A 15,840-nucleotide genomic window follows, 5' to 3' on the forward strand; every position below is an offset into this window, starting at 1 on the left:
AAAAATTAAATGTACCCCCCGGTTTCACAGACAAGGCTTAAAAAATGTATGTTTGAGCTGTCTTAACTGAAAGCAACTCATTGTTTTGTCTCAAGATGCACGCCAGTAATGTTTTTTTCTTCTTCTAGTGATCATTTATAAAAGCTACTTAAATGCCCTAATTGAACTAAAGGCTTAATCCTGGGCTATGCCATATTGGTTTCACAGTGAAGGCTTAAGCCTATAGTCCCATACTAAAATGCATGTTTTAGATGTATTACCTGAGATGTATTACCTGAGTCAAGAGGCACACCAGTAGTGTTTTTTTTTTTTTTTTTTTTTTCTAAGGCATATTCACACTGCGTTCCAAATTATTATGCAAATTGTGTTTAAGTGTCATAAAGGTAAAGTTTTTTGTTTTCCAGTAAAAATCATGGATGGTATTGTGTCACATGGATCTTTGGGTTAGTGAAATCAATCTCAGACACCTGTGCCAATTAGTGTGCCAGGTGAGTTAAAAAAAACTACTTAAGAAGGATGTTCCACATTACACTCAAAAAAATAACTTGTTGGTCTAACTTAATTCAATTATGACACCTATTTCCACACAGTTGAACTGATTTATTTGAACTTAAGCTAGGTTAATTGTACTAATGAGTGAAATTCATCCTAATTGAATGAGATCACACCAGTTTCATTTGACGTATTCTGTGTATGTTTCCTGAACATAATTCATTCTTGTTGATCGTACTCGGTTACTAACGTAACCTCGGTTCCCTGAGATACGGAACGAGTACTGCGTATGGGGAAAGGTCTCCCTTTTTCCCCGCTGCTGAAGCCTTTTTCAATAACGCAGTGTAACTGCACCGTCATTGGTTCACTCATAGACAAGTTGTTGAACCAATGGCGGCGCGGCATAGCTGCGCGGCCTATGGCGACAAAGCGCGCGAATATTCCCGCCGAAATGGGCGGGGTATAGGGCTATATAAGCAGGCGTTTCGCCATAGGATTTCAGTGTCAATCGACTGAAGCGACGACCCTGAGCCGCAGCCTCGTGGCACGGCAAGTGACGCAGTACTCGTTCCGTATCTCAGGGAACCGAGGTTACGTTAGTAACCGAGTACGTTCCCTTTCGATACTTCACTCGTACTGCGTATGGGGAACGAATTCAACCACGCCGTGCCACGGCTGGGAACGATATAGCTTGCATTTGGCCACCCAGAGGGGGGCAAAAAGGACAAGCGGAGGCAAAGCCTAACCGAACCCATGGTTACACTGAAGGAAGATACTTCCTATGGTGGCGTGAAGCGGGACCTGTTGGAAGCCGCTAATCACACCGACAGGACCCGAGCTTGTAAGGTCGGGACATCGAGGTGATAGAACCTGACAAAGGTGGACGGCGAAGACCAGCCGGCCGCCTCACAGATGTCTTGGATGGAAACTCCGTTGGACCAAGCCCACGAGGAAGCCATTCCTCTAGTGGAGTGGGCCCTGACTCCTATGGGGCAATTAGTGCCCAGTGAGGAGTAGCACAGGTTAATAGCATCCACTATCCAACGGGAAATGCGTTGTTTCGAGACCGGAGACCCTTTGGTGCGGCCGCCAAAACAAACAAAGAGCTGATCTGACTGTCTGAAAGACTGTGATCGGTCTATGTAGGTCCTCAATGCCCTGACTGGGCAGAGTAGCTGCAGCTCTGGTTCGTCCGCCGAGGGAGGAAGAGCAGAGAGCGAGATGACCTGAGCTCTAAACGGAGTTGAGAGCACTTTAGGACGTAGCCATGCCTAGGTTTCAGAACGACCTTAGAGTCACCAGGCCCGAATTCGAGGCACGCAGGGTTCACGGAGAGGGCCTGCAAATCGCCAACACGCTTTACCGATGCTAGTGCTAGTAGCAGAGCGGTTTTTAGCGTTAGGGGCCTGAGGTCGGCTGAACCCATTGGTTCAAATGGGGCTCCTTTCAAGGCCCTGAGGACCAACGAGAGGTCCCAGGAGGGAATAGTGAGAGGGCGAGGAGGATTCAAACGCCTAGCACCTCTCAAAAAACGGATCACGAGCCCGTTTCGTCCCACCGATTGGCCAGCAATAGGAGCGTGGAACGCTGCAATGGCTGCTACGTAAACCTTAAGCGTGGAAGGGGAGCGCCCCATTTCCAAGCGTTCTTGGAGGAAAGACAGTATGGAAGATACGTCACTCTCCACAGGGTCTATGTTGCGTGTTGAACACCAATCAACAAAGACTGACCACTTCTGGTCGTAGGCGCCTCGTAGATGGGGCTCTAGCCTGAGAAATGGTATTTAGGACGTCCTCGGGGAGGCTAGTCGGCTCCCATCGAGGGACCAGAGGTGCAGAGCCCAGAGCTGCGGCTGTGGGTGCCAGATTGTTCTGTTTGCCTGAGAGAGGAGGTCCCGTCTCAGGGGAATCGGCCACGGGGCTCTTAGAGAGAGCCTGAATAGCTCTGAGGACCAAACCTGGTTCCTCCAGAGCGGGGCCACCAGAAGGACTCTGTGCTGGTCTTCTCTGATACGCCTGATGACCTGGGGGATCAGTGCGATCGGAGGGAAAGCATAAAGGAGCGTGCTGGGCCATGTGTGGGCCAGAGCATCTACTTCCTTCGAGAAAAATGTTGGGCAATGAGAGTTGTTTTCTGAGGCGAAGAGGTCTACCTCTGCCTTCCCGAAGAACTCCCAGATCGTGAGGACCACTTGGGGGTAGAGCATCCACTCGTCGGAGGGGATGTTGCTCCGTGACAACATGTCCGCACCCAGATTGTTCCTGCCAGGAACATGAGTCGCTCTGAGCGACTGAAGCCTCGGAAGAGCCCATTCCAGCAGACGTTTCGCCAGAGCGCATAAGCGGCTGGACGAAAGACCGCCTTGGTGGTTCAGGTATGACACCACCGTCATACTGTCTGACCGAACTAGAACATGACGTCCCGTCAAGTAAGCCTGAAAGAACTGAAGGGCTTTCATCACTGCTAGCATCTCTAGACAGTTGATGTGTAAATGGCTTTCCTCGTGGCTCCACGAGCCGAAGGCCGGTCTGCCCCTCGCACACAGCGCCCCAGCCCAAGTTGGAGGCGTCTGTTGAGAGCACCGTCCTCCGTGAGACCGCCTGTAAAGGGACTCCGCGTTGGAACCATACTGGATCCATCCAAGGTTTCAGGGCTAGAAGACAGGCCCGATTGACCTTGAGACATAGGCGGCCGTGCCGCCATGCGCTGGGAGGAACCCGGAACTTCAACCAGTACTGAAGAGGCCGCATCCGAAGAAGGCCTAGCTGCAGCACCGGGGAGGCGGAAGCCATCAGCCCTAGCAGCCTCTGGAAAAACTTCAGAGGGAGATAGGCTTTGTTCGTGACAGATGCCGTGAGCTGCTGAATTGCCAGGGCGCGCTCTGGCGAGACTACTGCCGTCATACGGACCGAGTCGAAAACTGCTCCCAGAAACGAGATTCGTTGAGTGGGGCATAGCGAGCTCTTGGCTAAGTTGACCCTGAGACCCAGGCATTGTAGATGGCTGAGGAGCACGGATCTGTGGCGTTCCAGCTCGTCCTCGCGAACGGGCTAAGATGAGCCAGTCGTCGAGATAATTCAGAACCCGGATTCCCATCTGTCTCAGAGGGGAAAGCGCCGCGTCCATGCACTTGGTGAAAGTGCGGGGAGCCAGAGACAGCCCGAAGGGCAGGACCGTATATTGGTATGCCACCCCTTCGTATGCGAATCTCAAGAATCGTCTGTGACGGGGGCTATCTGGATGTGAAAATACGCATCCTTCAGGTCCAGCGAGCAGAACCAGTCCTCGGGGCAAATGTGCGCGAGGATCTGCTTCAGCGTCAGCATTTTGAACTTCCGTCTCGTGAGGGAGTGATTCAAAAGCCTGAGGTCTAGGATGGGTCTGAGACCGCCATCCTTTTTGGGGACCAGAAAGTAGCGGCTGTAAAAGCCTGTCTCGCTCTCTGACGGAGGAACCATTTCCACAGCTCCTTTTTCCAGCAACGACATGACTTCGGCCCGGAGGACATGAGCGTCGTCCGGATTGACCGATGTTTGAAGCACCCCGGCGAAGCGGGGGGGCCGTCGTGCAAACTGGAGCGAGTAGCCCTGGTTTACGATCCCCATGACCCATTCTGACACATCGGGGATGGCCTGCCAGGCCTCGGCCCGAGTGGCTAGGGGTTGAATAATGTTGGGTGACAGACCGCCGTTGAGAGGGTCGTACACCGCGAGGGGTGGAAGAGGAAATTTGCTCTTTTTGTGATGAGGTAAAAATTTGTCCGCCGTGAAAACGGCGTTTAGATGGGCGCAACAGGTGTGGGCCCAGCTGTCACTTGGAGTATGTTTCCCACGCCCGGAAATAAACGAGGCGGAGGGGAAATTACCCGTGGGAGCTTTTGGGGTGGTCCGGTCGTAACGGGACGGTCCCCCATCCTCTTCCTGTCCGACGAATCAGGACGACTTCGGAGGCACCGGGTCCAGCACAATCCTGGGCCGGGGTCCCTGGCGCCTCGGGAAGGGAGGGCGCTTCGCAGGGCGCGAGCGCTGGCGATGCTCCTGGGGCGGCGCTGCCTGTGTTGCAGGTGGGGCTGGTTTGTTCTGCTGAGCCGGCGCAGTCCTGGGGCGGCTAGACGCAGAAGCGGAGCTGGAGCGCTTAGGCAAGAAATGCCTCATAGCCTGAGACGATTTCTGCGCGGCAGTAAAGCGCTCAGTGAAGCCATCCACTGCAGGCCCGAAGAGACCAGAAGGCGAGACCGGGGCGTCTAAGAAGGCCGTCTTGTCTAGGTCTTTGATCTCCGTTAGGTTGAGCCACAGGTGGCGCTCCAACACGACCAGGCTGGCCATGGAACGACCGATGGCCTGGGCCGTAGCCTTCGTAGCTCGCAGGGCAAGATCCGTGGCGCTGCGGAGATCTTTGAAGGCTGGCGCGTCGATTCCAGACTCATCCAGAGAGCGGAGGAGTTTGGCCTGGAATGCTTGAAATATGGCCATGGTGTGGAGCGCAGAGGCAGCTTGGCCCGCCGAGGTGTAAGCCCGTCCAGCCAGAGTAGAGGTGGTCCGACAGGGCTTGGAAGGAAGGGCCCTCTTCGTCTTCCAACCCACAGCCGCGGGAGGACAGAGGTGAGCAGCCACCGCTTCATCTAGGGGTGGCAAGCGCTCGTATCCCTTCTCCTCGGCGCCGTCGACGGCGGTGAGGGCGGAGCGGTGCGTAGTGTGGAGGCGGGCAGAGTAAGGAGCGCGCCACGACTTCGTCAGCTCTTCGTGGACCTCAGGAAAGAAGGGCGCTGAACGCTGGCGAGGTGCTTGGCGGCGGCCTGGCAGAAACCATTCGTCCAGGCGGCTGCGAGACGGCTCCTCTGGAGGGGCCCACTCGAGGTCCAGCTCTTCAACGGCTCTAGACAGGATGCGGAAGAGCTCGGCATCCATGCCCTGGCCATGCTCGATGGGTTCCAAGGGAGGCGGTGGAGCGGGGTCTTCCGGCTCGCCAGCCCATCCTTCCGCTTCGGAAGCCGCAAGAGACATGGAGTCGTCTTGTTCGTCGTCTGTTCCCCCGAATGAGACGAGGTCACTCGCTTCTGCGGAGGGACGCTGCTCAGGGCGAGAGAACAGAACTGGAGAGAGTTCCCTGGGAGGAGAGGGCGAGGCACGCGGGGGCTGGGCCGGCGTGAGCTCGCTCAACTCCTGGCGCTGAGTCGCTCTACCCCGCTGTCTTTTCCTCGCCGGACCGCGGGAGGAAGGAGACGGGGAGGGCGCGAGCGGCGAGATCGCCCTCAGTGAAGAAGGCGACCCGCGAGCGCAGGGAAGCGAGACTCATACACTCGCAGTGCGGGCATGAGTCTCCAGCGAGCGCGCCGTCTGCGTGGGGCTTGCCCAGGCAAGCGACACACTCGCTGTGTCCATCGTCGTCGTGCAGGGGGCCCTGCAAGTACCACATGAGTGGCGGGGCATCGTGAGACGCCGCTGCCGTGAAAACGGCAATTGGGTGGCTCTTTTAGAGCGGCGAGGGCCGCGGAAGCTCTTAAAGCGGTGAAAACCGCTGGAAATCGCTCTTTTAGAGCGGCGTTTAAGCCGCGGATGAAGCTCTCAGGCGGCGCGCCGGATGGCGGCAGGGGACGCACAGGAAGCGGCCGGAAGCGGGAAGCGGGAGGCGGCGGCTCGGCGACGGCGCTAGAAGCTGCAGTCCGCGAGGGCGCCGGCGCTTTCTTCCACCGGCGAGTCCAGGCGAGTCCGCTGCGGGAGCCTCTTCAGACGGCGGCGAGAGCAGAAGGCGGCGAGCTTCTTCGGCTTCAGGCGGAGATCAGCGAAGAGAAGTAGATGTCGTCGCTGAAGGAGAAAACACTGAAATCCTATGGCGAAACGCCTGCTTATATAGCCCTATACCCCGCCCATTTCGGCGGGAATATTCGCGCGCTTTGTCGCCATAGGCCGCGCAGCTATGCCGCGCCGCCATTGGTTCAACAACTTGTCTATGAGTGAACCAATGACGGTGCAGTTACACTGCGTTATTGAAAAAGGCTTCAGCAGCGGGGAAAAAGGGAGACCTTTCCCCATACGCAGTACGAGTGAAGTATCGAAAGGGAACCAACCAGTGCTTTTTTTTTTTTTTTTTTGTTACCATCATGGTGAAGATGTGCGCTTGTGCTTAGGTTTTGAGTAGCTGTTGTACACAGACATACATGTTTCATTACCATTGAGAGGGGAAAAGCTGATGACCATATGTAGACTGTGTAAAATTTGTGCTGGCCCTCCAAGTAATTTATTTATATTTCTATAAAAACTAAACTAAAATAATACTTATTCATATGCTAAGTAACATTTATAGCATGCAAGTAATGATCAGATAAAGAACTTCTCATTACTGGCTTGAGCACAGTTAATGCTCGTTGAAAACAATATAAATTTGTTTTACATAGCCACCTAAAGCCTAACCACAAGGTCTACACTTCAGCATAATGGTAACCTCAAAAAACCGACATAACATAAACTCTTTTAAATGTCAAATATAACTGAACTTCAAACTTTAAAAGGTATTTCCCTTTACTAAAAAACACATTAAACAGCACTTAAGTTCAACATTTACTGTCCCAATCTTTCCCTATGCAAAGCATGCTGGGAACTAGAAATCCACTGCCCAGGTTCAATCAATGCAACATAAATGATTCATGTAGTCCCAACACAAATGGTTTAGGTTGACCTAACATTTTGCAAATTTAATTTCATTTAACATAATACAATTGAGTGCGAATGCCAATTAAGTAAAAAACTAAAGATTTGTGTTGGTTCAGCTTATTTTATTTAAATAAACTGAACAAGCAGCTAGAATCATTTTTTTGAGTGTATTAAGCAGGCCACCATTTTCAAGCAATATGGGAAAGAAAAAGGATCTCTCTAGTGCCGAAAAGCGTGACATAGTTGAATACCTTGGACAAGGTATGAAAACGTTAGATATTTCACGAAAACTTAAGCGTGATCATCGTACTATTAAGTGATTTGTAGCGGATTCAGAGCACACACGGATTCGTGCAGATAAAGGCACAATGAGGAAGGTTTCTGCCAGACAAATACATCGGATTAAGAGAGCAGATGTTAAAATGCCATTACAAAGCAGCAAACAGGTATTTGAAGCTGCTGGTGCCTCTGGAGTCCCACGAACATCAAGGTGTAGGATCCTCCAGAGACTTGCAGTTATGCATAAACCTTCTATTCGGCCACCCTTAACTAATGGTCACAAGCAGAAACGGCTCCAGTGGGCCCTGAAATACTTGAAGACTAATTTTCAAACAGTCTTGTTCACTGATGAGTGCCGTGCGACCCTGGATGGTCCAGATGGATGGAGTGGTGGATGGCCACCATGTCCGAACAAGGCTGCAACGTCAGCAAGAAGATGGCGGAGTCATGTTTTGGGCCGGAATCATGGGGAGAGAGCTGGTCGGCCCCTTTAGGGTCCCTGAAGGTGTGAAAATGACTTCTGTAAAGTATGTGGAGTTTCTGACTGACCACTTTCTTCCAGGGTACAAAAAGAAGAACCATGCTTTCCGTAGCAAAATCATCTTCATGCATGACAATGCACCATCTCATGCAGCAAGGAATACCACTGCATCACTGGCTGCTATGGGCATAAAAGAAGAGAAACTCATGGTGTGGCCCCCATCCTCCCCTGACCTCAACCCTATTGAGAACCTTTGGAGCATCCTCAAGCGAAACAACATCTATGAGGGCGGGAGGCAGTTCACATCCAAACAGCAGCTCTGGGAGGCTATTCTGACATCCTGCAAAGAAATTTAAGCAGAAACTCTCTACAAAATCACAAGTTCAATGGATGCAAGAATTGTGAAGCTCCTATCAAATAAGGGGTCCTATGTTAAAATGTAACTTGACCTGTTAAGATGTTTTGATTAAAATAGCTTTTGATTTCAGTAATATGCTAATAGTTCTAACTGAAAAATAAACAAATGACCATTTTCAGTTCTTTACAACAATAACATGGTTTGAAACTCTGTTGTGCATAAAAATTTGGAACAGCACATTTTAAGTTTTTATTTTTGAAAAAAAAAAAAAAAAATACTATTATCATTGGGATGTTTGTTCAATAAAATTCGAATTGTACTCTAAAGGTTGATTACTTGAAAATTATGATGATTGTCATTTAAATTGACTATTTGGCAAAATCAGAGAAAAATATAATTTGCATAATAATTTGGAACACAGTGTATAAAAGCTACTTAAGTGTCCTAATTTAACTAAGGCCTACTCGTGGCTTAATCTAATCCTGTCTGTGAAACCAGGCCTTGAAGTGTATCTTAACAATTTATTAAAGTGTATTTTAATTAAGCACACTGTACTGTATTTTTAAAATTAAATGTATTTGAACTGAATTTAAATGCAAATTTTGTTTTAATGATTTTTTTAATGGGCCTTAATTTTTAATTAATTTTAAAAACATAAAATCTGATTAAATTGGCTTAAAAAATAAGTACACTAAGTACAGTAAACTCAGTATTTATATAGTACAATTTTTTGTTACACAACTCAAACATTTCACCATTATAAAACACAAATCATGTGACTCAAAACTATAAAATATTGTGGCAACTCAAACAGCTCGAGTAATTTCAGAGGCTAGTCATGAACTGGACTTGTGTTACTGTCACTGATGTCTTTAAGGAGGGCCACTGCAACATCTGACTCTTCAGACTCCTCCTAAATGAATGAAAGAAAGATACTAATCACAAACTGAAGAAGAAAAAAACAGGCGCTCTGCTTGACTTTTAACTCTCGCTATGAACTCTCTCTCTTTCTCTCTCGCTCTCTCTGAAAAGATGGAGAGGGTGATAGCATTTGGTCTTGTTCCAGACAAGATCTGGACACATATGTTCTTTACATGCATGGGCTTATTAATCAGTTTGTCTGATATTCTTATATGATTTAATGTATATTCATATTGGACAATTTATACACCACCCCTTGACAATGTATACAAGTTTGTTTATTCTGTATTAAGAAACTGAAGGTGTAGGCTATATAAATTCATCCCTGAACAAAATCTGTATATTCTTCCCTCAGCTGAGAATTATTTCCTGAACCAAATGAGAATATCTGATGGCACTGAAGAATAGAAAAATAATCACAAACAAACTGATCCATGTCTACAAAGGTGTGCTTAATGTTAACTCTTAGCTATATACACTGCCCGGCCAAAAAAAAAAGTCGCGGTTTAGATTTTAATAGGCAAATACTCAAGAATCTATGAATGGATCATTATTACACTGATTATTATGTTTCTAGCATGTTATGATCTTGACATAATTTTTTGTCAAGATCTTGTATGGACAATGCAAGAGGTGAGCACTCTGTAAAGTCTCCATCGCATCCCAAAGACTTTCAATCAAATTATGGTCTGGATTTTCATGTGTGAAAATGATTCTTCATGCTCTCTGAACCATTCTTCCACAATTTTATTGGAATATGGCCATGATGTGTCCTCCTACATGGCTTTTTAAGAAATTAAAAGCTACACAATCCATCTTTAAGGGTTAAAAGAACCGTTGCCAAACATATAACATGCTAGAAACATAATAATCACTGTAATAATGATCCATTCACAGATTCTTAAGTATTTGCCTATTAAAATCCAAACAGTGACTTTTATACACACGCAGTGCCATGCAGTATCTTAACACATGTACATCTATATGTTTATGTTATGAAGTGTATTAATGAATCTAAAATTACTTATATTATGATATATATAAGTAAGTATTCTGTCACATTTTTCAATATATGAATCGGCAATTCCTTGTGTATTATTCAATATATTGTAACATATTTACACAATATATTATTCTGTATATTTTCTAATATACAATTAAATAATTTAATACATTGATCATTCATATATTAGGAAATATATTTTCTTTGCATAATGGTTGATGGAGCTAAACTTCTGTCAACTCGGACAGATTTGGCTAAGACAGTCATTGAAAAGGTAAGTCTAAATCCATTATTTAGAGTGATGGTCATGAAAAATGCTTCAAATGAATCAGTAAATGTAGTTTAAAATATTGCCAATGGTGCATTACAGTCTGATGGAAGAGGTACTTTTTTAAGTTTTCAACCAGTGTGGGTGTTCATAATGAATCAGATTATTTGGTGGATGGCATGCCATCAATTTCTTTGGATGCTGAAAATAAGAGAAATGCAGAGCAGAATGAGTGTTATTATATAGCTAATCTGTCTAAGGTGCCAGCACGGCCAGGTCCTAAAAAGAGAACAACACTCACCAGTCTGGGTTTTCAAATGGCGGCAGTCTGCCTGTAGTTTCACCACACTTTTCCAGAGTAGCCACACTAAACAGTACAGGGACTTCATTTGCTCCTTGGATGTGCATCAATGGCATCATTCATGACTGGATAAAGGTCTCTCGAAGAAACTGCTGTCTTTCTTCAAACACCTGGCTTAAAGGAGAAACAAATGAGCAAGCTATTAATATCTTCATTCACCAACAAAAAACATCAATTCTCAATTCTATGTGCACCAACATACCTTTACCAACAAGCTGCCCTAGGAGACTTTAGTCCAGTTTTGATTTTTTTTTTTTTTGCTGCAAACAGGATCTAGTTGTAATTCCCTTCAACACAGATATTTCAGGCAGTGGTCACTGGGTTCTTACCACAGCAAATTTCAGAAAGTGAGAGATCTCAGTTTTCAATTCAATCCACAGTCGTACAACTTTAAAACATGCTGTTCCGGTACTAATGAAAGCCGTAGCTTGCATGTACACACCAGCAACAGAAGACCTTCAGGGTTCTGACTAGAAAAATTCAAATGTGGTGAATGGATATGACTGTGGTTTGTTTGCTGTTGTGAATGCTTATGCTATCATCAACTCACAATTAGCTCCAGTCAACAGCTTGAAGGCAAGAATGTGGATTCACTCCCTTAATGGAATGAAAGATATGAGTCTCAGAAGGTCAGGAATACTGACCTTACAGGATACTCAGATACTCTCACAGGAAAAACTCAATCAGTTAGGACAATTTATTGCTGTGAAAATCAGTGTCCACTGCAAAACTAAAATCCAGTATGAAACAACAAGCATTTGACTGCTTCTCTTCATTAGTAACTTCAATTCTCAATAATTACACCTTTACATCTGTACAGTGTTCCACTTGGAGAGGAATGCTGTCAGACAGTGCAGAGAAATGCAGATTATGTTGAATCATGTAAACACTCATAAATGTAACCCGCTGTCCCATTTCTTTACTGTCCAGCCATCAGCCATTAATTTAGCTTGTTGTCAGGTGACATTCTAAAATGAACACCATTTTAAGTGCACTGACAAGTACACAAAAGCACTACAATAGGTGCAAAGCAAAAAGATTGTTTCAGATTTATCTTTTACTTCAACCAAAAATCAAACGTTCTCTAAAAGCACATGATCTTAAGACGTTCCCACCATAGCACTTTGGCTGTCTCCACCCACTCCGGCTGCTGACTCTCCCAATCATCCACAGTGATCCACTCAGAGTTCTCTGTGGCCAGTCTAGCCATCTCCAGCCAATGACAATCTTCAATCAGACCTTTCTTTTTATAGCCATCTCCAACTGGAGAGATTATTCCTTTAAGTGAAGCAAAAAGGTTGTGTCAGATTTATCTTTTACTTCAACCAAAAATCAAACGTTCTCTAAAAGCACATGATCTTAAGATGTTCCCACCATAGCACTTTGGCTGTATCCACCCACTCCGGCTGCTGACTCTCCCAATCATCCACAGTGATCCACTCAGAGTATTCTGTGGCCAGTCTAGCCAACTCAAACAATGTACAAGGAATTTGGCGATGTCACTTTGTAAAGAAAGATTAAGCGTCTGCGCACATACATACATACACATTCAAACGCGCATATCTATAAACTAAACACGTAAATAAACAGCAAAAATGCATTAAGTATTCTGTTCTCAGTTAAAAAGGTGTAATTTAAGTGGCCTTTAAGTTAATAATTAACGTTTTTTACAACAGAAGTGATTCAATGAAAAACTTACTTTAGCTCGATAATAACTTTTTTCCTAGAGCTGCTGTAAAACCAAAACAATCTCTGTCCATTCATTTTCCTATCATCACTGTGAAGCAGCTTTGAAACAATCTGTATTGTAAACAGCGTTATATAAATGAAGAAGACTTGACTTGACCTGCATTAATTATTTTCCAAAACACAACAGCAGTTGTGGCAATAAACATGAAAATCACATTTCCCTGTTTTAAAAAGTTTTTCAACAAATATTTGGTGGGTGGCAAGTGGCAATCATGTGGTAGAATAAGAATCAACATCTGAAAAAGTGTTTGCAAACCATCTTAAAACTGCCAATCCCACGGTTTCAGCAAAGGTTTCAGAAGTAGGATGGTTTGTCCAAGAGTAACCAGTGCTCATTTGTACAGTGGGGACCTCATCATGTCATCATTAACCTGGAACAAAAAAAGAGGATACCTACTATTTATAGGACCTGTGATATTTCAGGACCTGTGATATTTCACACTTACAAATGATTAGATGGTGTGCTGTCTGGGGGAGGGCTCCGAGCTCAGAACAGGCCCAAACCCAGGGTACTCCCCATGTCTCGGGTAGTAACCAGGTGAGTGTGAGGAAACAGGGTGGTGGAGGGATGCAGAAAACTGTGGAGAAACATAGAGCACCTTTAATTTCACGTTTAAAGTGTCTTTTCATTTTTAAAATAATTAAAAATAACAGTATTTAACGTTTTATATTTTCAACATTTCAAAACATGTATTTATGCATCTGTAACTGCTCTTGACTGATTAACTATAAAGTTTAATCTATAGTTAAATAGTTAGGCTACATTAAATTACAAAAATCTCCTGTTTAAACCGACATGAAAAGCACTGGTTATTAGGTTTGTTCTGTTGTATTTATTTGTGCTATTACTCGTAATTTGATTATCTGTTACTAATTTATTACTTTATTTGTCTAACAATATTTAAAATAGTTATAGGCCTATATAAATATAGAGTTAATCTAGTAGCTTTTGGTGGAATAACCAAGGTTGCATGTATCGAAAACAACAATAGGCTTATTTTACAGGCCCATTTTCTTGGGGCAAGTAAAAAAATTGAACCGCTGGCCGATATTACATTATAAACACCTTTGAAACAGTCTTATTTTGTTGTGCCATTGATATCACCATTCTTCTTTTTTCATCCCCAAAATTTGAGACATTTTAAAATGACAATTAAGAAGTTACCATTTAAGAATTAATAATTTGTATGTTCTTAAATTTCCTAAAACCGTGGATTTTTCCCCCTAAATAATCTACATTTATACATTCGAACATATTTTTAGTGGCGAATGCAAGTGAACCGGATGGAGCACTCTCCACTAAAAGATGGTCCATATTAGCCTACCAAGTTTCTCCATATTATATTTTGTCGTCCGGGGTGGGTTCGTTGTCATCTCACAAGTAGGCCATCTTCTTACATTATCCTTCTTTTCTTGCCTTCCTCCAGGAGTGTGTGCGCGCCAAATGAAACAAATTACGTGAGTGGAGAAAATTTTGAATTTTGATTTGACGAATCTGATTGGCTTAATTTGCTGTCCGTTGCTGAGGCAAATCTATTCTAAGTAAACCGTTCAAAGATTTAAGACAAGAAAACTGCCACCATGTGTTCATAAAATGGATAAATATGTTAAGGACAGAAATGTTGAGACACAAAGAGGAATGACCTGCTGGAATACGAAGCGGTTGGAGTAAATAAGGCACCAAAATGAGACTAAGCTTTATTTGAATACTCAAACGGTAACGTAAGTGAATCCATAAATATTTAGCGCTATCATTTTTATGATCGATAATAATCAGCATATTATTACTTAACAAGTCAGTCAACACATTTGTAGATTCGTTGAGTGATTTCGTGATAGATTCGATTTTAAATAACGTTGGCGAACGAATTTAGCTAGCAAGATTGCAAATTTATTGCTAGCTAACTTAGAATTACGGAATATATTGGCTCCGATATTAAGAAATCTGATTATTTATCATTATTTTCCTCACAGTTAAGAGAATATCAAGGAGATTCTGCTCAACACTTGCATAATCATTTTTGCTTCATTGTAATACAGAGAGCCTTGTGGAAATAAGAAAGGCAAGAGCGTCAGTGGAGAGACACACAAAATGGTTATACTATTATTGAGAAATATGCCCCTAAAATATTAAAATCTCATATTTAATCCGCTTAATTTGCCATTCTCTCACTTTGCCTCCCTTCCATTACTTTTTTCTTATCTCATTACACTCTCTTCTGTCTTCTCTTTCCCTTTGCAAAGGGCTAGGGCTTGCTGTGTTGTCAGGTTATAGTTGACACTGAGGAAGACAGTCACTCTGATGAGGAGGATGTAGTCTCAGCCTCAGACGTCACGCCCATGGACTGTTGGCTGAACATCTGACGCATATGGCACACTTAACTGGAAACTCTTCAGGATTTTCAAAGTCGTCATCTGGTTGGTTGAATTTTACAGGATGTCCAGGAGACGTGTGTGTCATGTTCTTTAATGGTCCGCCTGGAAACTAATACCATGACACCAAACCCCTGTTGTGTTTACAACTGTGACAATGAGCGCTTACTAGGATCAACTTAACACTGGATTTTCAAAAGTATGTGAAGGTCATGGTTCCACTGTTGCTGTAAACTTGCACAACATTCTTGAATGAATAATTTAGTAGATGCATGCCGGCCTCTTATTGTAGAGACATCAACAAAACGTACTGTGATTGGTTGCGTCACATGTCAAATGTCCTCTTGGGCGGTCCTTGACCAATGAAAGCTGCGATAGAGTCCAGACATCCTGCCGTCAGTTTGAAAGTCTGGCTATGCGAGACTAGGAGGATGTGATTCCTCATCATCAAGTGCAGTAAACACATGTTCATCTTTTCTCTATTTTAATTATTTTTAATAGAATTTACTGATGATTTTTTGTACATCATACATTTATCATTGTAGGTTTTACACACATGAGCTTCAAACTATTTTGGAATGTACATGTGTTATTATTCAGTCCCGCTCATACTCATCATTACTAATGCAATGGTAAAAAGCACTACAATAGGTGCAAAGCAAAAAGATTGTTTCAGATTTATCTTTTACTTAAACCAAAAATCAAACGTTCTCTAAAAGCACATGATCTTAAGATGTTCCCACCATAGCATATTGGCTGTCTCCACCCACTCCGGCTGCTGACTCTCCCAATCATCCACAGTGATCCACTCAGAGTATTCTGTGGCCAGTCTAGCCATCTATAGCCGATGACAATCTTCAATCAGACCTTTTGATAGGGGTGATACCTTTGACACAGATTGTCAT

This window comes from Chanodichthys erythropterus, chromosome 6 (genome assembly GCF_024489055.1).
Source record: "Chanodichthys erythropterus isolate Z2021 chromosome 6, ASM2448905v1, whole genome shotgun sequence".
NCBI classification, from domain to species: domain Eukaryota; kingdom Metazoa; phylum Chordata; class Actinopteri; order Cypriniformes; family Xenocyprididae; genus Chanodichthys; species Chanodichthys erythropterus.